General features: G+C 40.6%; 1 long non-coding RNA gene across 1 annotated transcript; it reads left to right on the top strand.

The window, feature by feature from the left end:
* Positions 1–1,864: 1,864 nt before the first annotated feature.
* Positions 1,865–27,796, top strand: LOC135314376 (uncharacterized). Its single transcript, XR_010373878.1, has 3 exons — positions 1,865–2,013; positions 14,243–14,406; positions 26,836–27,796. It is a non-coding gene; the product is annotated as an uncharacterized LOC135314376 (long non-coding RNA).

Raw genomic sequence — 27,796 nt, 5'->3', positions numbered from 1 at the left:
TGGAACTGATAACAACATACATATGCTGGCTAACGCTCCCCTGAAGGAACATGGAGTGATGGGAATGTTTACCTCACTGGACATGCTTCCTGTTAAAGCTTATTCTTCTTGCAATAAGGCACCTACCCTCATTTGACCCTGCATCTGATGTCAAGATAATATGTTGCTATGGATGTCACAAGCTCAGCATAATTTTCCTTCACTAGAAGTAAAAATGCAGTCAAAGGAGGAGATGGGTTCAGAGAAGGCAAAATCCAATTTAATTGCAAATACCTATAAAATTAGTGAGAGATAAATTGGTTTATGACTTATGAATGAAAAAGAACTAAGATTTGAATTTCTAGTGTGACTTTTGAAACTACTCTCTGGCACAGACATACACTTTTGTACTTCTTATGTATATGGTAAGTTAATGTAACAATACAACAGCAGCCCTATCCACCTATTTTAGAAGGAACTAGCATATTTACATATCTTACATTCACACACTCTGTAGCAAGTATACTAAATTTAATGAATGGCAATGCTTCTGTTGAATTTTCTATTCTCTGCAAAATGTGAATCAACAACTACTACACTTTTTATGTATTTAATATAAAATTCAAAGAAAAAGAAGCAATTATTATTTTCATACTTTATTTTCCAAACTAAGGAGAAAAGCCCACATTTTTTCCATCACACATTGTGTTTTCTTCCAGTTTAAGGCTTATGCTGTCAAAAGTCCCTTTAATGGGAGGTTTTGGCATGTTTCTTCACCAGCTACAAAAATTAATTTTTTTTCAATATGAATAAATGTGGAAAATGAAGGTTTTGTAAATATTTTAAAAACAAAAGAAATAGCTCCAGTTATGGCAGTTACAGATTTTGCAAGACAATTGCACTAATTAGACTTATCTCTCCCAGCACCTTCTAACACTGGAAAATTGACCTATGCCAGTGATCCAAACCCCAGGGTACTGACACCATACAACTTCAAAGAGGTAAGAGAACTAACTGGTTGTTGCAGAGCTCTGGTTCAGCAGACCTTATAAGAAAATGTGTCCAGCTCAAGTGTAACTGAGTGCTAAGATTTTTGCCTGGGGAGGGCAGGAGGTCAGTGTCATGCTGGATCCAGAGCAATTCACTTCCTTTGAGCAAAATGACAACTGATGCTTCTCAAAAACTTTGGCCCTGTCAGCACAAGGCCCAGAGACAAGATGCAGTCACTGTGCTTTTCTTTACAGAAGAGGAAAAATGGTTATCTCCAATGCAAAGTGCTACTAATTATCAGGAAACCCTTCAGACAGGAGATGGAAATTTTTTGCAAGTAAAGCAAATTCAGTATAAATCAAACTGATGCTTTTCCTTTGCCACCTCCCACTGTCATTGACAGCTGTTATTAATGACACTGAAATCATCCATCAAAGATGCTGTATTGCTTTAAACCCTCAGAGCTAAAATGCTACACCATGTACTTATAACATTTTTACATCACTGACATAATTCACATCACTCTTAATGGCACAGCACAGGGCATTTTTCCACACGCCCACAAGCCAGACAGGAAGCTCACAGGTGTGTTTGCCCACTGTCATCCTTTACATAAAGTGAGTATAAAATGTTAGCAAATGGTAGAGCGGTGACTAAAAGTGAGTACAAATAGCCTTAGATCAAACCAAAACTTATGCACTAGAAGGGTTCCCCAGGGATCATGTTAAAGGCAAGATTCTAAGAGAAAATACAACATACTCTTGAGATAGTTTCCAAATAGACCTAATTAACATATTTTGATGTTAACTGTGCTGAAGCCCAACGTTGCCTAAATCATGCCTCATTTTCTGAACTGTCCTCATATACTCTTCCATAGTCTTTAGGTAAACTGTCAAACTCCCTGTACAGTTGAACGTCGTCAGATTACCGTTACATACAGGAATCCGCCAAAGGATAAGATAGTCACCATAAAACTCAAGACTGGGCTAAGTTTTATTTCACCTCCTAAGAGACTGCTTCTTCCATCATTTTTTCTCTGTAGAGGTAATTGGCTCTTTTACTTCCCTAAATGAGATATTTTCTTTGCATCATGTTTCTTGCTATTGTGAAAGTCAATCTCTGCCCTTCTTTTCTGCCTTTGGTCATTCATTTCTTCAATTCATAGGCCACATGCCCATAAGGATATGACTTTGAAGGTATGAAAGGCTTATCACTATATTCTGTGTGCCATAAGATGCTAAAAGGGCACAAATGCCAAAGACTGTGACAGTGTACACAGCACGTAAGACAATTCATAGCAATTACAGCCTGTTTCTAAGGATGACCTCATTTAGCTCAGCTGGCTATGAGTTTAAAAAAAATTATAAATTAAAAATAACTGACATACAGTAAAGCCCAAACAGAAATTGAGTAGGGAACAAAATAGGACCACATTGCCTGCAATTTCAGAAACTTTCTGAATTGCCTTGAGGTTACTTCTTCCTAATGGACACCAATTCACTTTTTGTCTACTTTTGGAAGTGAAATCAGTTCTCTTTGACTGAAGTTTCTTGTCTGGCCTCCTTACTTTTCCCTAGTCTTGCAACAGCATGGAAATGCAGTGCTGCTAGACAGCCATACAAAACCTGTGCTGAAAAGCATGTGCCAAGAAGCAGAGGAGGTACTTCCCTGCTTTGGGAGTGCTGTGCCAGAGCCAGGTACGCAGGCAGGAGTCAGCACTGCCGACCGATGAGGTGAATGGGCAGAGCTGGGACACACAGACAGTGCTTTTGGCAGCATGGGAGTATATCTGGAAGCCAGAGCTGGACTCTCTGGCAAAAAAATGGACCAGCCTATGGGCCTGCACCAGCTCTTGCTCCAGCCCTGTCTTTCCCATGTCATATTCTTTTTCACTGCAAAGGATTTAGCCCCCCTTCTAAATAGACTAAATCAAATCCTGAAAGAGAAAAATAACATTAAAGAAAGTTAACCTTGTTCCTTAAAAGCAAGACTTAGTAAAACCAACAAACCAAGCCACTACATAAAATTCTATAAGGTTGTATTCATAAATAATATTTATATTGATTTAGCCACAGTCTACATTAGTAGCTATAAATTGTCAAAAGCAACTTCATAAATTTTCTGTTGACCTTGGTTTAGCAAGCCTGCCTAACAGTTCTGGTGCATTTGCTCTTTGGACATATAAGCATAAAGTATCTGTTATCTACAGGTGAAAAGTGACAGGCACTTTTGCTGCACTGATGCTAATCAGCCCATGCAAGCCAGGCAGAAAAGCATACAATTGTTATTTGACCAGTGTAGGAAAGAAAAGGACTTCTTAGAATATTCTAGTATGCCAGAGCGTTTTTCAGGGTTGCCACACTGTTAGGAAGGAAATACCCAGTGACAAATCAAATTACTCAGTCTGTTTTATCACTGCACTTGAATTACAAGTTATTTCTCTTAAAGCATGGCTGTAATAAAATGGAGACATTAACAAATATGAAACAACAAAGCAATCTATTGCAATGCTACTTTAGAGTATATATCAGTATATATTCAGCATCTCAGTTAGCTTTCACCTCAGTTTCTCCCATTATCATGTGCTAAACTAGCATATCTCTATCCACTGAAATGCAGTTCTGTGGTCTTTGCTTCTCTCTTGCCCTCAGAAGAAGGGGACAGAACAGAGCTCTTTCTTCATTAGTACTAAGTTCACAGTATTCCTGCTAGAGTCATTCCTCCTTTTCTTTATGTAACTACCACATAAAAGCTAACATCAAAAGGGTAAAAGTGGGAAAGAGGACTCCAATCCACAGCTATAGTGTTAATTTCTGAGTGGTTACTCTCCCAGGCACAGTCACTTCTTAACATACAGTTCTTATTTTTTTTCCTAAGCTTTCATTAGTTGGACTTTCTTATTCTGGTACATATGTAAAAATAGATTCTGACATCTTTACTGCATAAGTAACCCCATCACAGACACTGACTCCTCTCAGAGTAAGTTACCTATAAGTGTGAGAGTACCACAGGTGTAATTTATTGCTGGTAGAAATGGTAAAATATAGATCTTTGGATAAGAATTTTTTTGAATGAAGGTGGAGTGATAGAGAGACCACACTGGAAAGAGGGAGAGAGCATTTTGCACAGGCGAAAGTTGGCTTAAGAAAGGTGTGCCACTACAGCACTTCTACAAACAGCAGAGAGACACAAGGAGGGTGAGCTCACAGATTTCCCTTCTGGGAGAGTATCTCCTTCCCTACTGTTGTCTTTCGAGATGGCACTCTGCAGGCAAAGGTTGGAATGGCATATTTCCTTGAACCTTCCAGTCTGACCCTGCAGAGTCGTGTTCAGGTGGGGATTACTTTCCCATTTTGGCTGGATAAGACACTACAGCCATCAGACCAGTAATTCAGATTTCAGGTCACCATGAAGAAGAAGAACGTATAACAAACCTCATTAAAGCCTTAGTGTCTCCTTCTGAAATGCTGGTACCTCAGGAATCAAGGACCCCACCAAGATACAGACTCATGGTTTCAAACCAATAGTATTTCCAGTTTGGAAAAGCCGTATTTGTCCACAGAGTACCTCGGTGGACCGCTGCATGTATTTATTCAGCCCTAGTGGTGATGCAAGCCTTTCTATGTTTGCCAAGCCTCTAACATCAACAATGGCTTCCATTAGCTATGGAAAGTTTGCTATCACTAATCCTACTAATAACGGCAACTTGCCAGGCCTCGGTTGCTTAATGGACTTGCAAAATGCATAAACTAGTGATTTCCTTCATTCGCTGTCAAAGCTGAGGTCAAAAATAATCTCAAGAGAGCCCAAACTTGGCCTTTTCAAAATTTTATGCTTGTCAAATTTTAGTGCGGAAGATGAATTACCAATGCAAGCAATGGGAGAGCAACAGTTTGACATGTGCAATGCCTCAGACTGATTCAGACATATGGACATTCCTGTGTCAGCAGAATCAGAAACAGGATGATCCGTCAGTGGTGCTCACAACAGACGCATCTAGCTCCTGTCCATAACAGACCTATTACGATTAGCATATCCCTGAAATCATTCTTCACTTTCTAAGTGCAAGAGCAATCAGGCAAACAGTAAAGTAACGCCATCGGTATTGCCTCCCACTCGTCTACGATTAGCTTTCCTTTTAAAAGCCTTCTACAGGCTATATTCACTATGGGAAAGAATTACAAATTGTGCAGGAAACCTATTTCCCCTCAGGAAAGGAGCGGACCATAATTTTATTCCTTAATGTTATAAATTATGCTTTCCTTTGCTTTAAAGTTTAGAAAATACAGTGAAGATTAATAACATCACTGTTATTAATTATGACCCACCAAAATACAAGTTTCCACAATAAGGAGGGAGTATTCTCAGTGGGAGACTATTCTGCTGGTGAAGAGAATTTATTTAGGAAATAGCCATGCCTGAGTCAACTGACAGAAAGCAATTAGAGCTTCTCTCCAGCACTTAGAAAACAGGCACTAGTATAATTGACTCACTGTACTTTTTGAAATAATCCAGTCAGACAATGCACAGAAAACATAACCATGATACTTTGTGTCAAACTTGAGTCACAAATCCTGCGGAATAAAAAAGTAGCAAAGAAATATAGCAAGACTGAGGGCAGTGACAAGACCTTGACATCAGTAGCAGATTAGATATCTAGACTGGCAGACTACTTGTAAATAATGATGCAACTGTACTTAACATAACATATGCAAATGTTTCACTTTATGAACCTACCCACAGGTGTTACATGTTCTTTTTGTTCTGTGCATGTATATGCATGAGGGAAAGGACAAAGATAATTTATGAACAGGCTGCACACACAGTCTGTGTGATACAAGCAAGACATCTGCAGTAGAGATAAAATATAATTTCCAGAAAGAGTCAGAAGCTGGATTGAAAAAGAAGCTGAGGTCCTAGAGCACTGAGCACCGCAGATACCTATAGGGAGAGGCTGTCGGGTACTGAGGACCTTTGTACAGTTCACAGCCAGGCTGGAACCCACAAGGCATATTTTGAGTGTATATTCATAGAGTAGCCACATAGCGAGTGAAAATTAAGGGGTCATGCCATCAGTTTTTATTGGCAGGCCATTGGCATCTGCCCTGGAAAGTCAGAAGGTGAGTACAGGCTTTAATCTGGAAAAGGTGGTGATCAAACCAGAATTCCTTTCCTTACTATAACCACTTTCTACCCATGCTCAACCAGAAAGAAAAAAAAAAAAAAGAAGAGAAAAAAAAGTAAAGGAGAAGAAAAAAGAAGTATGACTCAGTTTACAGCCACTGCAGTATCATATCAGCGTATCCTTTGTGGTTTGTGGCATTTTATTATGTTTCTAGGGCTCTGATGGTCATTTTTTTTCAACAATAATGCAATTAAATTAAATTTTATAGTTCTACTGACTGATCTGTGCTACTTGTATTTTATATTTCCTGCGAAGTTTTCAGGTCAAAATAAAAATGTGGGTTTTGTCACTAGTTGAAATAAATGTCATTAAATACTATCTGGAACTGGAGATCAGTGATTTTCAATTAACACTAAATACAAAACTGTTTAATATTAATTGCTATTAAATTGGCACATTAGCATTAAATTAATGCTAAATAGCATAGACAAACTTTTCCTTTAAGCAAGCCGATATTAAGTATATTCAATCTTTTACGGTATGCACTATTCAGTCTCAGGTTTCCTCAGCTGAAAAATGCTTCTGGGATAAATGGCATTTATCCCATTTATGCCCCTTTAGCTACCAGCTCCATCTGATCTCCATTATAAATATTCACTGGATAAGACATTCTTGTATATTTTGCTGTGCATTAGTTCTATGGCTCCTGCCAAAAAATTGACCATTTCTTTGAACCTTTTCTTTGAGCTCCATTTCACACATACCGTTAACTATTTTTTGCTGTTCCATGGGATAAATTCATACTGTTTGATGCTTCTCCAATTTAAATAAAGGCCCACTGCTGATATCAATAAAACAGTGCTCCATAGGGAACAAACAAATGCAGAAAAAGACGTGATATTTTTAAAAAGACAACCAGTCCCCTAACATACTCTTCACCTATAGGAGGCAGCAGCTTCTATTCAGGAATCATTTTTAAAAATGAGCACTGTGTGAATCAAAAAATGGTCATATCAGGATATTTGTTCACTGGAAAACCTTGCTCCTGGATGAATGATAAATAGATTTTGAGTTGCATGATGGGAAGGGTACCTGCCATGAGTTGTACTCCAATGGAAAACCTGAGAGGACTAAATGTGTTGGACCATATCTGAAACCTACATGTTTGAATAGTCTTGATGAGCGAGTACCAGACTCCTCTGTACCTCTGAAATGCTAAAGCTTCTCTGAAACCTTGTTTGTTGGGTATGGTAGGATACAGCTTGAAATCTGGATTATTCATAATCAAAGAAGCCTTGGTTTTTTTAGTCACAATATGGGCCTTAAGCCATAGAGTGGACAAGACCTCTTGGATCTCTGAGTCCCATCTCCTGTTCTCACAGAGATCATGTTCTTAAACTCCTTGAATAAATTTATCAAACTACCTTAAAACTTAGCATGGGAGCCTCTCGAAAGAGGCAGCTGTGCCTGGCATCTTGAGTTTAGAACTGAAATATCTTCCCAGAAGGGAACAAAAGACATGGGTAGTATATTAGTGAAATCACAGTACAAATACACTTACATTTGAAAAGGAACTTTATAATTTTTCTCATCTAAGGATGGGGACTTTAAAATGTATTTTTCCGTGAGTTTGTGAAATCCTCAGCCTGCATGTTCTCATATAGATGAGCTGTTTTAGTCAGAATAAGAAGCAACTCATGCAGTCTGCAAACATCTAGTCTTACTGAATTGTCTTCAGAGAGAAAACGAAGTAGCATTACACAGGAATTTTGTGCAAAACAGCTTGCCCAGTGTTTGTGAAGTGGCAGCATGTTAGAAAACTGGTGCGACAGTTTGATGGGTTTCCATGGAAACTGCTAGACTTGAGTGCATGGGTGCACAAGCCAGGTGCCTGTTACTGGTTTGGAGGAGTGAAGAATTACGTTTTCTTGACAGCTATAGATTAGCTGAGCAAGCCTCTTTCCAAACTGATGTACTTGCAAAAATAGATAAGCGCCGATCAAACCAAAATTTGTTTGCACTTTCTACAGCAAGCTTTGTAATTTGATCTCCGCTTGAAAATGTCCAGATTGCAGTTTCTGCCCATTGACTGTTTCACTCAAGATACTATGGTCTTCTGCTGCAAGGTAATTTTCTGGAAGAAACTCATAACACAGCAGGTAAGGTGAAGAAAACAAAATTGAAATGGGAGAGTTACTCCCTTAAATAGAACCACACAAGCGTTTTGGACACCAGTAAGATGTGTAATAGAATGAACCACAGACAGGGCTTATTTGATAATCTTTTAAATTCACTACGCTTGTCTGCTAGGCTATTTTTAAAAATCCAAACATAACCGGGCCCTCAGCTGGCGTAAATAGCCACTGTTTTGATGAAATCAGTGTAACATTGAAAGCTTCTCTAAAATGGAGATTTAACAGAGTGTTCTTCAATGGGCAGATACAGATCAGGAACAAGGGAAAGGCTGAATTGTACCTGGTGCCTCAAGTATGCTTTCTCAGTGTGAGCCTGTCGTCATCTTCATTAACTCTTTGAGCACAATGGATATTTGAATAAACAATGCAAATACCAGATTGTCACGGTCACACCGAGTAAGAAAAGGAGTGTACATTTCAGGAGGTAAAGACAAGGAGGTTTAGATCTCTGAAAAACTATGTAGGACTATCATCAGGGTAACGTCTCCTGACTGCAGACTGATTTACTTTGGGATCCAACAAATAAGAAGACTTTTCAGAGGCCAGATTAAAAATGCTAGGGGTATGCGAACAAATTCTTACACAAGTCAATTCACCAGTTTCAGCTGACAAGCAATTTGGTTTATACACTGGGGAATACTCAGGGAGGAGACAAATGAGCTGTACAGAAGACATGCATAGGAGCAATTATAGAGACCCTGAAGCACCTGGACTAAGTCCAAAGAACACAGTGCAGGGTTAGAAACTCAGATGTTTCATTGTTTGTCTAGGTCCATAAGTTTCTCACACAGTTGGAAGTGAAAACTTTGTTAGTATGTAAGAATCCTCCAATACTCAGAGTTTCTGGGAAAACTAACTTTTAAACAGACTGCCTACTGCTATTGTGCTCTGGGGAACAGCAAACAACTGGTGAACCTTGTGCGTCCACATCTGTGTAGGATGTAATTGCATCCCAGGAGCTTGCTTTTCTGAAGGGAGCCTACACCCAGAGCATCTACAAGAGACATCAAAGGAGAGAACACCGTAACTTGCCCAGACCAAAGAAACCTTATAAGTACTTAGGTTTATTCCTATACAAGTGAGAACAACCTAGTAAGTCAACAAATATGAGAGGTCCATTAAGAGTCACCAAACAGAAGATGAGGACTTTCATAAATGGACCCTTTGAGCTCTGTCACTGCCCGAAGGGCTACTCTCGCATAACTGTTAGCCCAGATGGTGAGCTCAGATTTTGGATCAATATAACAATTAAAGCCTCACCTATAACAAGCCCAACAATTCAGGAACAATTCCTTTATGGATCTTTAGGCATATATTTTAAAAACTTTGTACACTTCACAGCTTCTTGAAGGCTATTCACTTAGATTATTCATTCCACTCAAATTCAGAAATCTGGAGGAGTACCTGTACCTGTATTTACCTGTGGTCTGGATGTCTGAACTCCTAACATAGTCACTGCAGATCTAGGGCTCATTCATTTGTCCGCATATAGGCCCATAGTGGTGCTTCAGTTATCATGTGGTATTCCCTTGTGTCCTGTGTCATATTTGACAGTGCAAAGATGATACTTCAGGTACCTTAAAGGAATCTGTTGATTAGATATTTACAAAAAGACAGCTAAATAAAACACAGATTTGCCTCTGATTAGAATGGGCACGTATGCACCCAGCTTGCATGGAGATATCTCTTTCAGATTTCTAATGTAGGTGTCTACAATCTGGAGATGAATATTACCCTCACTTCCAGCCTCTTTTTCTAAACCATAGATAATTGCTTATGGGTCTTTATCCTTAGCCACACACCAAATGGTATCTCTAGCATCAACTATTCATGTCAATAATAAGTGACTGTTTAAAAAAAGCTGTATTTCACATAGCAATCTCCTAATTATATACGCATATGGCTTTATATTAATTCAATTATACCCTTTTAAAAAGACCAGCAGTTCCACAGAGATTAACAGCAATACTCAATGGAAGACCAGGCCCAAACATTTTTTTAAGATACCTGCTCTTTCACAAATGATTCCTTTTCAAAACAGACATAGTGTCTCAAAGAAGTGGGTGACTGTATCTACTTTAAGCATTCATCTAAACCTTTCTGAAGGGTTCAGCCATGAGTCCTTCTAAGGGGTGGCTGCTGAGACACACAACTGTTGCAGGTGTTACTCCTTTTCAAACTACTTCTGTCACAGATGGGCAACTTGTGTTATAACAGTAGAGGAGGCGGGAATGAGCATTATCATGGCACAGAGGGCAGCTGGCAGAGGTACAAAACAGTCTCCAAGCCCCAGACGTTGACCAGTGGGCTGACAACAGGACAATGTAATAGCTTTGAAAAAGGCACAAATGAGTACATGGGTCCATTATAGCATATGGTACTTTTCCATTCTTTCGTTTGACTAAATCACAGCTTCAGGATAAAATGATGAGACAAAAAGAACCTTGTACAAATGTATTTAGTATAATGGCTGAATGAGCTGACTCTGGAGAATCTTGCGTGTTCGAGCAATTTTTTCTTTCTGGTTTTTCTTGACACTAATTCTGTCTCTGGCTTCCTATAATACATAATTGATATGGAAATTAAAGCATGAGTGAAGATCAAACAAAAAGTCACAGTACTTGAACTTTGTTATTCTTCCTTTCCTGGACAAAGTAATTCATATTACAGTAACACAAACTCAGTTACACTAAGCAAATATCAATGTCTGAAACCAAGGACATAATACGTGACAACAAGATGCTGGCTGAAGGATTTGCAGGAGATTTTGGGGTTAATAAAACATTTAACTACATATTCTGTAGCCAAAGTTCAATTCAGGAAGCTTTTTAACCTCAAAGTTCTATATATTTGAAAGGACACAAAAGACAAGAGCTGTCAGCAGGACCCCATAACTTTCCTTCATGTTACATGCATTTAATGTTTATTATAGTTCTTCCCCTTCTACTGATAAGAAGCTTTTATCAAATAGGAGATTCACCAACTTACCCGTTCTTAGTTTCAAATGACATCTTGCAACTCTTTCAAGCTTATCAGAAAGCATTGGTCCCATAATGGGGCTTGAATATAGCAAAAAGTTATTTAACACTAGATACAACCACTATCTCCATGGAATAAGAGTACCAGAAAAGTACATGAAAAAATTATGAAAACAAAAAGAGAAAAGCAAATCAATTCTGAAAAAAGTGCATTGAACTTCCCAGTGGGCATCCAAGTTTTAAGAGGTTTAAACTCACATAGACATACACTCTTACATATATACGTATCATCCAATTGCTGCATCAAATGAGAATGTCTCAACCTACAATGCCCTACCTTGTAGAGGGTTACTCAAAAAAGAGCCTTACTAAACATTTCCAAAGGCCTGAAACACACTTTGAATTCAGGCTTTACAGTTTTCACTCATACTGACATGAGATACTGTGAAAAAATATATTTGGCTGTGTGACAGCAAATTAATCAATTCTATGAATAATGAGTCAACCAGAGTGACAACATTCTTGTCTTTAGTGCAACAAGTCAAGAATCTGATGAAGCACTAAAAAATGTAATAGGTTCTTGCAAGTTCTACTTTTAAAAATGCTCCTCAGCTGTTTTGAGGGGATTTTGCGAGGGATGGCAAACACTCTTGCTGAAATAGTTATTGCTTCTGCAGATGTTGAGGGGGGTTTCCTTCTGAGAAGTACTGCACTCATGAGGACATGGGAGCAGCTTGTGTTTTCATTGAAGTTTCACTTGGAAAAGAGATATGCTATTTTGTGAACCAGTAACCTGAATATGGGACACAGATGTGCAAAATGTAAAATGTACATTCAGTTTGTCTGACTTACTTAATTCTTCAAAGATAGCTACAGCTGAGGTACCTCAGGAAGAGAACAACCACCAGGAGACAGCTAAGGACTTGAAAATGCTTTCATTCATCAAAGAATTATGCACATGCTTTTGGACTTTAACAAAATGGCAGATAGATGCAAAGGCTTAAAACAAAGTCCATGCTTAAACATTGGCACTTACTACAAGTCTTCCAGAACTGGGCACAGGCCTGTAAAAAAAGTTGCCCTATGTTAAACTCATCTGGGAGTCATGTACTCTGTAGCAGCTTTATAACATGTGAAGCATGATTTGGGAGAACACTTTCCCCATTGTACATGAAGATACAGGTCACTTCTCAGTAACAGCTCATAACTATATGTCGTTCAATTAAAGTTTGACTGCAACAGGATTCCTTTAGACTGGCTTACTGCATCCCTCAAATTCATATAGTCACTGGAGTGCTGGCTGGAAGGGATCTCTGGATGCCTCCCATAAGAAGCAGGGCTGTTGCCAACACTGGGTCAGATCAGCTGTTGCTTTGCCTAGTCCTAAGAACTCCCAAGGGCACAAGGTCTCTGACCTCTCTGGATAACCTTCCAGTGCTGCACTACCCTCCCAGTGAAGAATTTTTTCCTAATGTCTAACCTGAACTTCCAAAGCTACAACATATGACTGTTGCTCCTCGTTATACCATCTGCCACTGTTGAGAAGTTTGTCTCAGGCATCTCTGTAGCTCCAGACCAAGTAGCTGTATGCTGCTGTTAGTCTGACCAATAGTCTCTTCACCAGGCTAGGCTAGCCCAGCTCCCCAGCCTCTCCCTGTAGGTCTGTGCTCCAGGCCCCTGATCATCCTATTAGTCTTCTACTTGACCCTCTGTAGTCTGTCCCCTTCTTTCTTGGGCTGCAGCGTCTGCAAACTTGAAACTATTTGAAGCGCAGCTTCACCAGTGTCAAATCATCCCCTCCCCTTGGACTGCTGACCACACTGCCCCTGAGATTGCCCACTATGCAGTTTGTGTTGTTTGCAATGAGAGTGCACTGCTAACTCACAGCTTGGCATCCATTGTAACTCCCAGGCCCTTTTCAACCAGTCTGTTCCCAGCCTGCACTGATGCCTGGTGTTATTCCTCTCCAGGTGCAGAGTTTTGCACTCCCCTTCCTGCACTTCATGAAGTTCCTGTTGGCCCAATACTCAGGTTTCTTTGGATTGTAACTCTGCTGTTCAGCATGTTAAGCACCACCCCCCCAGTTTAACATCATCTGCAAATTTGCTAAGGGTACGTTCTGTCCCTAAAGTTGAGTAATTAATGTTAATACAAGCTACAGGAATTAGTACTGATTAGATGTTATTCTGTGGTGCTCCCAAAGCTCATGCGAGAAAAATGAAACATCCCAGTCAGGATTTCTAGTTGTCAAGAAACAACCAAGTATGGAATGCCAGAGTCCGCCAAGCAGAAACATCTGCTGAATAGTTCCTGCTTGTTGCAGCACAGTGTACTCAGGATGAGTGCAAAATGAAGAGAGAAAAAGACATGCTTGAAACAAATTAATGAGAGCAGAACAGATAAACTGGCTAATAAAAAGTGGATGAGTACTGGAAGGGTGGACAGTATTTGCCATTTTTATTTTGTCTACAGCATTTGTATTTTAGCTGAGTTCTTCACTGTGAATTTATCCTCCCCAATGAACAACATACCTTTGAGGTACCTCAGAAGTAGAGACTGAAAACAAAACTTTGCAGTCTCTACTGTTTTATCTATAGGTTCCTCCGTGCATGTAAGGAATCAGTTTTTCTCTACCAGGAGAATATTTCCCCAGGTGAGTGAGAACTTATGATAACATATGGGAGAAAGTGTCATTTTCTAGGAGCCAGGATCAATCCACACACAGAAGAAAAAGAAAGCAAACCACCTCTTCTGCTGTGCATTGACTAATATTTTCTTAGAGCAGCTTTCCTCATTCACTCTTCCTTTCTTCTCCAGAAAAGGTATCAAGCAGGTTATTTCCACTTAGCACAAGACATTGCATTCCATTAGATTAGAAGAGATCTCAATTTTGCTTGACCCTACCTTTCACATATCATCATTCCTCAGAACAAGAAAGCTTCAGCGCCCAGGATCATATCATTTCTTTGTTACAGATTGGTCATGGCAAGGGAAAGGAACATTTCAGACCCACAGAAGTGTGGAATTTTGATGGAATTGAGAACTTACATGTCTCCAAAAACAAACTCATGCATTTTTTCTCCTGAAAGAGGGAAGAAAAACTTACAAAACAGATCACTCAAGCCTGAAAGAGAACTAGGTGAGTGACCAGTTTTTTTCATGAAACATTTTGACCCTGACTCCATTTTAGACACAGCGAGCCTATCCTGTGGCAGAACAACTCTGTCAGAATATACACTTACACAGTTTTACCACCAAGAGGCTCCCATGCATCCCTTAACAACTCCTACAACTTTAAAAACAGTTTGCTTCACACTACATGTTAGTCTGTATCTCTGAAGCACCACTGAGGAAGGCCTGTCTGTTCCTCTGGTGACATAACACTGCACCTTTTCCCACATTTTGCTGTTTGCAATGGGCCGTCAATAGCCACACTGCATTTGCATGCTTGAAGCAGTGGCGTAGTCAGCCCTCCTTGCACTAATAAACCATTAAACCACAGAAGTGGAACAGCTACAGCCAGTTTTCTTGAGATGGTTTCTCTATTCAAATGATCTGATGCATGCAGAAAAACAGTTCAACCTCTGACCCTCAATCAAGTTGATTTAGGCTCACACATACTACTGTTATAAATAACCTGGTAAAAGCAGGCAAAAGCACTATTTGCCTTAAAACCATTTTTGGTTGATATCTGGAGGCAAACCTGAGACACATTTTGTGAAGCATCTCCACTCAGACTACATTAAAATGTCCAGTGAGCACTTGGAGAAACAAGAAGCATGAAGTGATCTAGACTGCTTTTCATTTGAAGCTTAATGCAGACTGAGCCATGACAGTAACTTAGTACTTTATAGTAAAATTTGGCCTTCGATACAAAGCATTGACTAGCCTAAAGCCTTACACAACCTGCATCAGAAACAGAACTGCAAAATTATTTCACCACAAAGAGCAACCCCAGCAAGAAGTAGCTCTCCTCAAGATGATGTTTTGCCTTGAAATGCTGAGTCAAGGAGAATCTGAGAAACTCTCCTTTGGCCACAGGAATACACTGTCACTTGCTTCCATATGGTATCTTCCATCATTTTTCTTTGTCTTCTCCCTCAGTCTGGTGCTAAACTGTTCAGTGCTTCCTTAGAGTAAAGAACATTTACTCAGACAGGAATCACACATGCAAGGGAGAACTCCTTACCAAAAGCAGCTGTTGCAAAGGGTTGGCTTACTTTCGGTTCGAATCTGGGCTCAGCTGGAAGAGCAGGGCACTTTGTGGATCCTGACTGAAGTGGATGGCAAAGTCACCTACCTCCCCTAGGCCCGTTCCTTGCTAACTGCTGCCATAGCAGGCTTCGTTCAATTGTTTTGGCTTTTATCATCAATTTGTACAAATTATTCCTGAGCTAAGTTTATACAATACATTAACTCACAGGTTCATTTCCTTGCAGGTGTGTGCTCAGCAGAGGTCGGTCTACAAAAGCTGCCATCAGCTATTGTCAAATCAGAAATGAGAAATGTTATTAGTGAGAATTGTGATTCTTTTTTCCACTAGCTATGAATCAGTGCTTTACTGCTTGTTTATTGAGTTACAGAATATTGGCAAAATTATGCCATTATGCCCAAGGAACATTCTTTCAAAGTTTTTATAATGACACTGCACCCACTGTAATTCTGTAACTGCACTTCCTCTGGATTGAGACAACCTGCACTGTGGGACATCTCGTAATTTAAGAGCTAAAGTGATTAAAGTGTCTCAATCAAAGACAATGGCCAGGCAGAAGGGAGCAAGAAGACATAAATTGCCTAAAGCTTTTTGCTCTGGTGTGTGCCTCCTCGGTGTTCCCATCCTCATGGTACTGTATGCCTGGCCCCAAATGTCTCCTCAAAACACCAACTGTTCTCCTTGTCCCTGCAGCTGCTCCGAGCAGGCTCTTTTTAGCCACTGCTTCCACAAAGCCCTGGCCCCTTCCGTGAGGAGCAGCATCCCTGGTCAGCCAGGCTCAGCTCCCTCTCCCCCCGCTCAGTACTCCCCCAGGTAGGTACCAGTAGCAAGGAGCCACTTTGCTGCAGCTCGGCATGAGGCAGCAGTTACGGCAATCTTCCCTGAACATAGGCTTACATTTCTCCAGACCTATGAGGTTAACACAGGGGGTTATGATTACGATCTTGAATAAAGATTAACAATGACTGTATGAAATGCAGGGCTGGCACTGAAGAATATACTATAGATATAGTACATTCAATCCCTTGAAAGACAAGCCAGTGTCTAGACTAGAAGAGAGACTGACTTTCTCTCACCTAATTGCAGCTGTCTACAACATGGACACCTGGAGATGAGCCAGGTACATCACGCTCACTCTGCAGCCAATATAGAAAGCATAGGCGCTTCCAAAGTAGCAATCCTCAGAACCTTTTCAGTGCCTCCTTTTGGATGAGGTAGAGTGTATTCAAAGCCTCCCACTGCTCCTCACAATCTGCAAAGGGGGCCCAGGGTGATGCTGCTGCAGATCACTGTATGACAAGTTGTTCTTTCGGCTCAGAGCTCTGTTATTCAAAGGTGAGTAGTTTAAACAAAAGGAGAGGAAGGCATTCTGAAGAGCCTGAAACTGTGACCTTTCTGGCATATTCAGCTTGCGGGAGCTGGATGGGTACTAGGAGAAATGTTCCTTGCTCTGAGAAACTGATGGAAGAAGTGCTTCTTCCACAAGCCCCACCCTGCCACCAGCAGCTCCAGAAGCTCTGAACTCCTGGCAAATGAAAACCAGAGCTCAGGACCTGGGGACAAGCACACTGAACGTAAAATAAAGGGAAGGTGGTGTCCGTCTGGGAAGCCAAACCTGGAGAAGAAGAAACTGTAGCTGATGAAGAGTTGTAACTAATGTCCCTGACGGCTGCAGTGACGTAAGGTTTCATTACATGTTTGTCAGAAAACTGCTAAGGATCTCTGGACCAAGATAGTTTCTGAGTTAATTCCTGCATCCTGAAAGGCAGTGAGTCTGGTATAACTTAGGAGAAAGAGGAGCTCCTACAGCAGCTTCTGATTAAGAAATAGGGCTTCAGTAGTCTTTACTGAAGAGAAACTTGGCTCCTATTTGCCATCTGGAAAGGTAACAACTGAGGAAAAAGACAAGGAGAGAGATATTTTCCAGCTGTAAACTCAATTGCTGTTCCAGATGGTGGCAGAAGAAAGTCACAATACAATCACAAAGTTTTTGCATCCCTGTGTATTCTGATGATTAAATGCTACTTACAACTTGCTTCCTTCTGCAAAAACAAAAGGTGTCACAATCAAAGAGGCAAATAAGCTGAAACTTTGCTGTTACAAAAGCAGATTGCTTTCTACAGAGCTCACTTTTGATCAGCTCTCTCCTCCCCGCCCTGCTCATGTAACCCATAATATATTTTCTTTCTTCCTAAATATGCCAACAGTTAAAATAGCACCTGGCAAAAAATTAGAGACCTGTACAAGAAAGTAACAAATCAGGAACGCCTCTCCAAATCTGTCCACTAAGAACTGTGTAAATGATATGAAAGAGTAAAGTAAGAAGAAGGCGCAGCCTTGTCCTAGTGCCATCGTCACGCAGTGAATGTCAGAATGATGCCACTGGTGTAAAGAGGTCCAGAACTGATGCTGAACACAGACCTACCAAACTTGCCAGCTACCAGGGTTTTGCATATTGCATGGCAGAAGAGAGAAGCTCCCTTCACTTCACTAACTCTGCAGTGCAAGTTTTTAGACTCAAAACAATATTTTTGTCTTAGGAATATAGCAGCCTCTTCCACTGCCTGTTTACCAGGCAGATCCAGGAGCAGGCCAACTGGAGCCACGGTATTAATAGCTGTGAAGAAAAGAATATTATCAAGTCTAATATAGCTATGGACAGATAGCTTGCTTGTAGCACAGTAATCCTTCAATCCATTTTCAGTCTGTAAAATAAGTCCTCTGCCCTAAAATAAAACATACCTGCTTCTTTTCCAGGGGCAACTCTCATTACAGAAATAAGTTTCCACTTTTCCTGGCTGTTTAAATCAGCAGCTTTTCTTGTGTTGAAACAGAAGATATATAATCATATTTTTGTATTCCTACATCCATTGCTTTCCTGTTGGAGACTTCCCCTGCTCCATTTTAGCTGCCCTTCTTCATCCCAAGGAGAATATCTGCGAGCCCCTGCAAAATGCGGTAACTTGCAGCAAAGACCTTACAGGAATAATTCCCTCATTGCCTCCCACCACCATTCCCCCAGCATCTGTGAAATCTCAGCTGTTGGGACTTGTCAGGCTGCACTACAGCTTTGCATAGCTCAGTTTGAAAGAAGCCAGACAAGGTGAAAAGGAGAGGAATTTTTTCCAGCTCCTCTCACTTTTGACAAGTTGACGGTTTTATATGGGAAAAGATGAGAACACAATGATTTAAAAAAAAAAAAAGGACTAATAATTAGAGAGGATGAATGAGAGAGGGGTTAATCATGTGATAGCTGAGAGGCAGTGAATCACTGCTGGTCTCTGCCATGACAGCATCTTTGGACTGTGCTAAAAAGTCTTGCATTAAAAAGCCCTGTGTTCCCCCTTCCCCGAGCTGCTGGGTGATGTGCTGCGCACATTGGCCATTCTGAGGCAGGGCTGAGGACAGCTTGAATGTTTTTAGACTGCCTTTAAACCTCATTGGCTTCCCAGCAAGTTCATGCATCCACTAGAGTTTTAAATATGACCTTGGAAGGGCAAAGTATAAGACACATTGTGGCAGGGTGCCCTCCTAGACTGTCACAGCTCCAAGTTCCTCCATGCACTCAAATCTAACAAGGCAGATCCTGAATTCCCTGTCTTCCCTGTTCCATCTCTATGATGATTAATAATAGCACAAGCTTCTGTGCAGTCCTATCTTTTCTCACTCCTACAGTCTTTTATTTAGATTGCTGCTAATAGCTGTGGCTGCTTTTTCTCAAGCAACTTAGAAATCTTTGCAGTATCCAAAACTCACATTGTCCTTTCTATTCCTACTGCCAAATCCCTTTATTACTGTTTTTGTTGGTGTTACACTGCCATTCAGTCACCTACCATTTAGTATATGCCTACACTGGTATGGGCTATAACATACCTCAGATGGCCTCCAAACCCTCTGGCCCAGGTACTGGCAGCAGTCTAGCTATTATAAACTGAGACATACAGTAAACTAATCCATGCAGGAGTGCAGCTGACAAACTTCGTGATTCTGTGGCCAGTCCATGAGAAACCATGACTAAAAATGCCTCAGATATCCATATGATATTTGCAAAGTGCAAAGTGAAAATAATGATAGTTTACTGAGGAGGACCACACACACACAGTTCTTTCCTATGCTCCTTACTTTGAAATAAACCAAAAATTCAGTATGAAGTTAGAGATGAAGAGCTAAAAACATTAAATCAGAAACAGAAGATACTCATCGCTCAGCAAGTTGTGTTCATCTGTAAAGCAAAATACAGATTTTGTGTCATTAAATATTGATGGGACTAAACCCTGTGCTGAAGTGACTCTCATTGTCCTCTTCCCACCGCTCCTGGCCCTGTTTTGAATTTGTGGCTAACTTCACACTAGTGTGGGGATTGTAATTTCAGTGTCTTAATTTTGTGACTTCCACTTATTTAAATCCTCATCTATGAGGCTGCATGCAACCTCATCATGAAAAGGTCCTCAAGCTGAAAGCACGGCCCTTGCACACTGCCACTCAAAGCAGCCAAACAGCAGAATGACAGCAGCTTGAATGAAAAGCAATAACAAAACAATAAGCATCAGCCTAGCCCTGTCAAACTGCCACGCTCGGCGATGCTGCTGTTAACAGGGCTCTGAAAGGGCTAGCTGGAGCTGTGACTAGAAGGCAGTTCTGTCTCCTGATAAAGAATGCAAACGTGCTGCATTTCCTTGTAATCTGTGATGCTGGATTTCCCATCTTTCATGATTCAATCAATTTTTTTGTTGTAGAGAATAGGGGGTGGAAAACAGGAGGTAAGAGTCGGGATAAAAAAACCCTCTTTCATTCTTCCCTTCTTTGGACAGTCTAGTTTGGTTTATTTTATCTTGACTGTAGGAATGGATAAAATAGCCTGGCTTAGGACTCATGTAAACATTAATAGCAGAAAAGGTTTTGTTTGCTATTCCCTTCATGATTGAAAGCTACAAGCTATTAACATCAGTTGTCATTTTTAAAAAGGCAGAGTATCAACTAATCTCTTGACTGTGCATTTTAGATACAGCTGTACCTAACAGTTGCCACTGTTCAAAAAGCCAGGCACCAACATCAGCCTGGCAAAAGAAGTGTGTAAGAGTAACATTAAGCAGCAAATAAAATATTGCTGAGGTAACAGCACCCACACCACCCTCTTTCTTTCCTTCTCTCAGTCCCTGGAATTCATAGCATTGCTGTCAAAACACAGACTTCCTAGTTTTGTTACTTTTAAAGTATTTTCAAAATTCACTTCTTAATGACACACAGCTTTATAATAGAAAAGTCCTACACTACTTGCTGAAATATGCTCAGCTTCTGCAAGCCTGCTCAGTTCTCTTGACTCTCATGAAGCAATGCCATCATAAACCACCACAAAACCAGCCCACGTTGCAGCTTTCCAGAGCTCTGCTATCCTTTGCCCTTGTAGCTGTACGCTTCTATGGGAGAACTTATCTTGGGCCGCATATCTCCAGGACACAGGGCTCTACCCACCCTGGGGACAGTGATGCACAGACATCAATATGATGGATACAAAATGTCCGTTTATTTAGCTGCAAGTAGGACACAGATCTGCTTGATGCTGCTTATGATTGCTTCGTTATGAATGCTGCAAGCTCGCTTTCTGCCTCCATGTAAAATTACATGAGCAGAGCTGGAAACAGATATATAGCATTAGAAGGATTCCAGAATAATTCCACTCATAGAGTATTTCTGGAGCATCACTTTGACCCTAGATTATTTACTGTTTGACCAAAGCTGACTTTTCTGGAGTCAGATTGTGAAGATGTAAGATCTCTCCTCTATTCTGGAGAAGTTATTGCACAAATGGTTTTTGCTCAGTAGCTATTCTTTCAGTCACCCCACACTACCATGAGATAGAAGAAAGAGAAGAAAGTTCACAGCATGAGGAAACTGTGCTCAGGCCATTCCTAAGGGAAGCTGGATTAATGAAGAGAGCCTGCTCTAGTTTATTTTGTCTTTGCTACCCTTCAGAGAAAACTTCCAAATCAGAAAGTGTTTGCTGGATGGCTTTCATTTCCTTGCTGCCAGCCTAGTAACTGATTCTACCACCTCATTAGCTAATCCACTCCCAAATTAAACATGGACTGGATTCAACAGCATATATGCAGGAAGGGGTAAAGTAGACAAGTGTAATGGAAGTGTAATTTGTTCTGATGTGACATAATGTCAGTAAATGCTCTGCATTAATTAGCATTCCAGGGCAGTCTGTCTCGTCTCCTACCTAACTGCCCGTAGAGGAGGTTAGCTCATGGGGGCATATACACAGAGAAAGCTTTTTGGTTATTCCCCTGGTGTAACTGTCAGAATCAAATTAAATTGGGATGGCAAAAGGACATTGAATAAAACAAAATACCTAGGATGGTAGTGTGCTTTCTTTAGACTACAAGGTAAATTTGCTCTCACTTACCTAAGGTTTCATAAGCACAATACAGTAACTTACAGTCATGTTTTTCACCTAACACTGTCTCAGTCCTCACTTGATTTTTCAGTAAAGATGGCAAGGGACAAGACTGTCAGAAGCAAAAATGGGTTTGGAGGTACCTCATTACCTGATGAGAAGTCCGACTGGGAATTCCTGGAGGTGACCAAGCAGCAAGAGATTGGCCTCAAATGCTGGAAGGGACAGAAGCCAGTATGAAGGCGTTCCAGCCACAGATGGCCCTGAGCAGTGACCCTGCAAAGCACTGTGCCAAGTGCCAGAGCCCCTTTGGAAATAAAAATAAAGGTCTTGTGCCTGCACAGCAGGCACAGCCTAGCTGGCACCAAATCATCTTCTCTAGTCCACCTAGCAGATGATGGTTTTTTATTCTATTCCTTGTGGGGAGAAGATGATGGCTTTCCTGGGAGAGCAGGTCAGCCCTTGGGCTCCCTGCTGGAAGCCTGAGAAATCACAGCAGACTGACCTGGTGTCAGTGTGCTTGCAGAAGCAGCCAATCTCAAATGGCAGAGATGGATAAATGCTGAAAATATGTTTTCACAGCCAGGATAGTGAGAGGGGATGAATTCATGGAGTGCACTCTGCCTTGAAAATTACATGACAATGCAAAGAATGGGATTAATGAAAAAAATCAGTAATGATGTATTCAAGACAGAAATAAGTGGAAACCAAATCATTTCACTATCAGCTAATGATGTGTCTTTCAATCAAATTCACTTGCATGATAGGCCATCTATGTTTTTTTAACAATGACTGAAGACAAATATTTCAAGTTATTACTAGTCCCACTGAACCACCTGGATTTTTCCACTTTCCCAGAAAGCTCATGTTCTCTTCAGCAATACATGGACATAGTAGTAAAATTTTATTGTTTGCTCACGGGGTCACAGTACATGCCAGCCCCTGTCAGCAATGGCTGGTTTGCATTCAGAGTATATCTCACCACTTTATAAAATCAGTACAAGTTCAAATTGCAACTGCACTACAGGAAAAAAATAGAAAAGCACATTCCCTAGGCAGAAAGACAACCTTCCAGTTTATATTTCAGAGTAGGAAAAATAATTAACTATACAGGGGTGTTCACCTGTTACTGAAAGTTCCCAGCTTACTAGAACTGAAATAAAGCATTTCATAACTGATGAAAATGAGGGCATGATGATTCAATTCTTCCCATTGTCAGGCTCCCATGTAGCTCAGTGGAAATTTAGCCAAAAGCAAAAAGTCAGGGAGCCCCAGATAACCAGAAACTCTCAGTAAATCAAGTGTAAAATGTCTTCCACTAATACTAATTCAGATTATAAATGGGTTCACTCTGAATGCACAGATGCCCTTTTTCTGTTTATTTTCTGGAAAGAATCCAGTGGTGTGGTTTGCAGGCAAAAAATAGCTCATTTATGTCAATTTTTGAATCTGAAAATGTTATAATTCCAGCCAGCAAGGCAATTCTAATAGTTTTGCAGACTTGCTTAGGGAAAAAGACACAGCCCATGCTGTACTGCATGTGTCCAGTTGAAAAACAACCAACAGAGCACAAGATTTTACATAGCAAATCCCTGCAGGAAGATGCCTGCAACTGACTTCCAGTAATGAATCCCTTCCATGTAGATCAGCATGTAGGAGCTGTTCAAGGACAACAGAGGGGTAGAATAGTGGAACCAAGAGAAATGCTTGAGAATTATTTGCTCATTTAAAAAATATTAATGAACGTGGGATAAATATAACAGCTTAAGAACACTAACATAGGACTGATATGTGACATCTCAGGCTTTACCCATGCCTATGGCAAGACTCCCCCTCATGCCCAGAGAGGAGGGCAGAAGACATGAAAGGGTGGCAGCAGCACTCACCTTTGTGCTCTGTGGCAGAAGGACACACTGCCAGGCTCCTCACTCATGTCTCTGGGTGCAGGTCCCTCTGGGCTGTCCCTCTTTGCTTTCCTTGAGCTCTGTTTGACTGTGCTCACTGACGCCAGATTGCTGTGGCAGGAAAACAGGAGGAAATCATGTTTAATAAAGGTTGCAGTAAGGGACTCAATAGGCTTATAGTTAAACACTGGAAACATTACAGAAAACATGAGGTCAAGCAACCAGGTAAGAGCTAAATTCCAGATAGGTCTGTGTGCTGCTTCCACACGGCCAAAATGTTTTGTGCTCTCTTCCCTTTCTCTTCCTTTGATTATTGCTCCTCGAGACCTTTGGTTTACCTGCTATTTTTTGCCTCTTTTTTTTTTTTTTATCCCAGTGGGGATGGTACTGCAAAGTACTTTTAGGGTCAAGCATCAACCCAGCCCTAAGAGTTGTCAATACAGACAGCAGCCACTGGCACCAGGGGATAGAAAAAAGGTCAGGCCAAGTAAGACAATCTCTCAACTCCTAATTTATGTCTACTGCCAACTCAACAGCTGCATCTTGGAGACTTCCTAAATTACAGGTGGTAACTGCATTTAGCTGTCCTGAATGTTTTTGCTTTTTCCTGTGGATTTGTCCAAACACTCTTTGAACCTGTTCAAATTTTTAGCTGTCATAACAACCCACCAGAAATAGTTCCACAAATTAAGCATATGCTAGGTTTTCAAGACAGAACCCACAAAATGCACATATAGGCTATATATTGAAATCTATATATGTATATATGCCTTCTATACGTTTATATGTTTATACATATACATACATAACTAAGTTGTTCTTAAACCATTTCTGTATGTCTTATACAGTGCAAGTCTTAGCATGTTGGTCATCTTGTAGGACACAAGACTCAGCTGTTCTATGGTGCTCCTGCTACTCAGACATTAACATCTGTCCTGGGTAAACACTCTTCTCACTGTTCCCCTTCTCACCTAGGTTTTTTTTTCCTGCTTCTATGTACACAAAAGCAGTGCCAATGATTCATGTTCCGCTCTTCCACAGTGTTTTAGGTTCTTCCTCTACATGTACCCAACAGCTTCCTTGTCCGGAGCTACTAGAGTATGTTTCCAGATAGCCTTCTGGTCTAGGTGGCAGTTGCATGTACTGGGCATGTTTGGAAACTAATAATAGTATTCTGTATTTTGTATGTTGTGAAAAAAATATGGTCTGCATAAACATTACATAAAACAGTCATTTCCAGTGCATTCTCCACCTGTGCTAGATAGCAACCAGACACTGCAGGACACCATTAATATAAACAGTTGAGAAAGAAATAAAGCAGGTTGAAAACATCATCTGTATTTCTCTTCACCATGCCACTTCATTTCTTTACAGCCCACTCTTGGAGAGAAATGGAGAGAGAAGCTATGACAAATGATGCTTGTAAACACGATGCCCCTTGATAAGTGTCCTGCCTTTGGTATGCTGCAGTTGGGTAAAGGAATATCCAGAATTAGGCCAAACTCAGGCATTTCCTAGATGGCTAAGAATCATTATGAGGGAAGGTATCTGAAGTAGGGCTTGGGGCTCTTCCAGATCATCCTTCTTGAAAAGCAACCTGTGTTAGCTTTTCATTCAGGGGCCATATTTTCTTTCAGTTGCATGGAAAATTCCAGACTTCCTTCTAAAATTTTTCAACATACAAGCAGTTAAAAGGAAGTATGGAAGGTTTTAATTTAAACAAGTTAATCAAAGAATGCCAGTGAGTAGGGAAAAGTCTTTAGCTCCACCCCATGACTGTTGAATATGTTTCATGAGGCAGTCTCTTCTGACAAGGTGAAGACTAGAAAGCAAGTAGTCTGAAGGGGCATAATGCGCTATGACAGAGAGCAGAGTCTGAGCAGAGGTGTCTCACCAAAGAAAGGTGAATTAAACTCCCTAAGCTCTTGGTATGGTATGAGCCTGCCATGCTCAAGTCTTGCTGGATGTTTACATGTACAAATGATGTTAAGGAAGAAGAGTTTATTTCAGCTTTTCATTCCAAGCCAAAAGGTACCTATAATCCATTCTTTTCCCCATTAAAATCTCTGGATGCAGAGGTGTTAACTGTTTTGAGTAGTGTCTAGTTTTATGAGTGCTGCTTTGCAAGCCTACCTGGCAGACTATGAAAACAAACTTCTCAGGAAAAGATGTTTTCTCTAGCAGGATGCCAGGATGTGCACTGCAACCACTAGATACATATAGAAACAAAATGTATCCTGTTATCTCTACAAATTGCCAGGCAAAACCTCCTCAAAACTGCAGACCAAGCTTGCAAGTTTAGTTTTCCTTTGGTTCATTTTCTTTGTGCACTTCACTGTGAATCTGACTTCATTCTCATACAGTGTTTATTCAGAATTTCTTATTTTGTTCTTTCCTCACATAGTTCAAGCTGACTCTCTGGCGTAGATAGCAGTTATCCCTTTTGTCACTGGGTGCAATGACTGCAAATGACCAACCATACCTACAAATTGCCCAACTCTATTACCACAATATGGCTGAAGTTCAATGCCTTTTTTTTTTTTGCAAATAGAAAGCTGTGACTTTTACAAATGCCATTTTAGTACTTCCAAAATGATACAGTTGGCATTATAAAAATTCAGATTCTTACATACATTCTTTTTCCTTAGATGTGTATAAAGTGTGTCTTCAGGTTTAAAAGCTGTGTTTTCTTCTGCTGTACCTGTTTCTGGTGAGAATTTGCATGTGTTGTCTTTCTTCTATTCCTTTTCCCATCTCCCACCTCCCTGAAAATCTGGCCCATCTTGTCCTGTCAAAGATCCACAGGACCTGTTGATTTCATAGGTCAGAGGCCAGGCCAGTTTTGCACAGCTGAGAAGGAGAAGGCTCAAATTCAGATTCCTCACAGGAACATAAGCCAAAGCCAAAATGGATGACATTTTTCTTGCCCTGTGTGCAAGAATATTAGCACCAAGACTAGTGTGGCAGGAATACAAGAGATTGCAGGAATGTTATATAGGGTATAAAGTATAAGAAGCTTATTGACAGCCTTGATTTGATGTTGCTTTCCAGGTGGAAGTTCCTCACTGAAGGAACAGTGACCTTATAAAGGTACCTTTACTGAGTATGATAGTCATCAGGCCTGTACCTCCAATGAAGCAGCTCTGAAAGCCGGTGACCATGTTACTATGCTACTCCAGGTGCATTCTCTATGCTTTGGATCATGATGACAAAATTGCTTGAATAAACCTGTGTATGTAATTTGGTTTCCACTTTCCTGCTCACAAGTGCACAAAGTAAGCTTTATGCCTACTACTCCTGCTATTGCCTTTAAGGATGCAGCACATTCCTCTTGTTTCCCTCAGTTCTTTCCCATCACCATTTGAAGGCTTCAGCTATGCTCACTAACACACTTCTTCCATCACTGATCGAGCCAGACCAACTTACATATGCTGCAAATCAGCTGTTTTTTCCAAAACACATTACTGTAATGGAAGGCGGGTTTGCTTTATGATTTCCCATTTCCTTTTGGCTTAACCTCTCCGTCTCACCTCTCATGTTTTATATTTCAGCGAGGCATTTGCTTGCAGAATCTCCATTTCACGGTTTCTGAAAAGTCTAATCAGATTTCACTCAGAAAAATCTCTCCACAGGTGAAAGTGCTGCATCAGAAAGCAAAACCTGCACCAGCAGAGATTATAGGAGTCCATGAGAATTAGTGGTAGCAGGACTGGTAATTCACAGTGGAGAACTGAGACCTTTTTACCTTAGCCCATTCCAAAGTGCTTTAAATTCATACTATTTAAAAGATCATCTCTGTTCAGCTTCCTGACCACCAAATCTCAGAAGTTTCAAGCACTTTTTGCACTAGATGACAATGATCCTGGCAGTCAAATGGTCCGAGTCTCTCTAGCTCAGTTCTCAGATACCTGCAAAGCAAAATGCTGAAGAAGTAAGTTTCTTTAACATATGGAAGGGAGAGTTTTGTATTGTCAGGTGCATCTGATCCATAAAAAACCCACAAGTCTGTTCT

Source organism: Phalacrocorax carbo, chromosome 1, assembly GCF_963921805.1.
Source record: "Phalacrocorax carbo chromosome 1, bPhaCar2.1, whole genome shotgun sequence".
Taxonomy (NCBI): domain Eukaryota; kingdom Metazoa; phylum Chordata; class Aves; order Suliformes; family Phalacrocoracidae; genus Phalacrocorax; species Phalacrocorax carbo.
The sequence above is the reverse complement of the archived record's forward strand: the minus strand, read 5'-3'. Positions and strand labels throughout refer to the sequence as shown.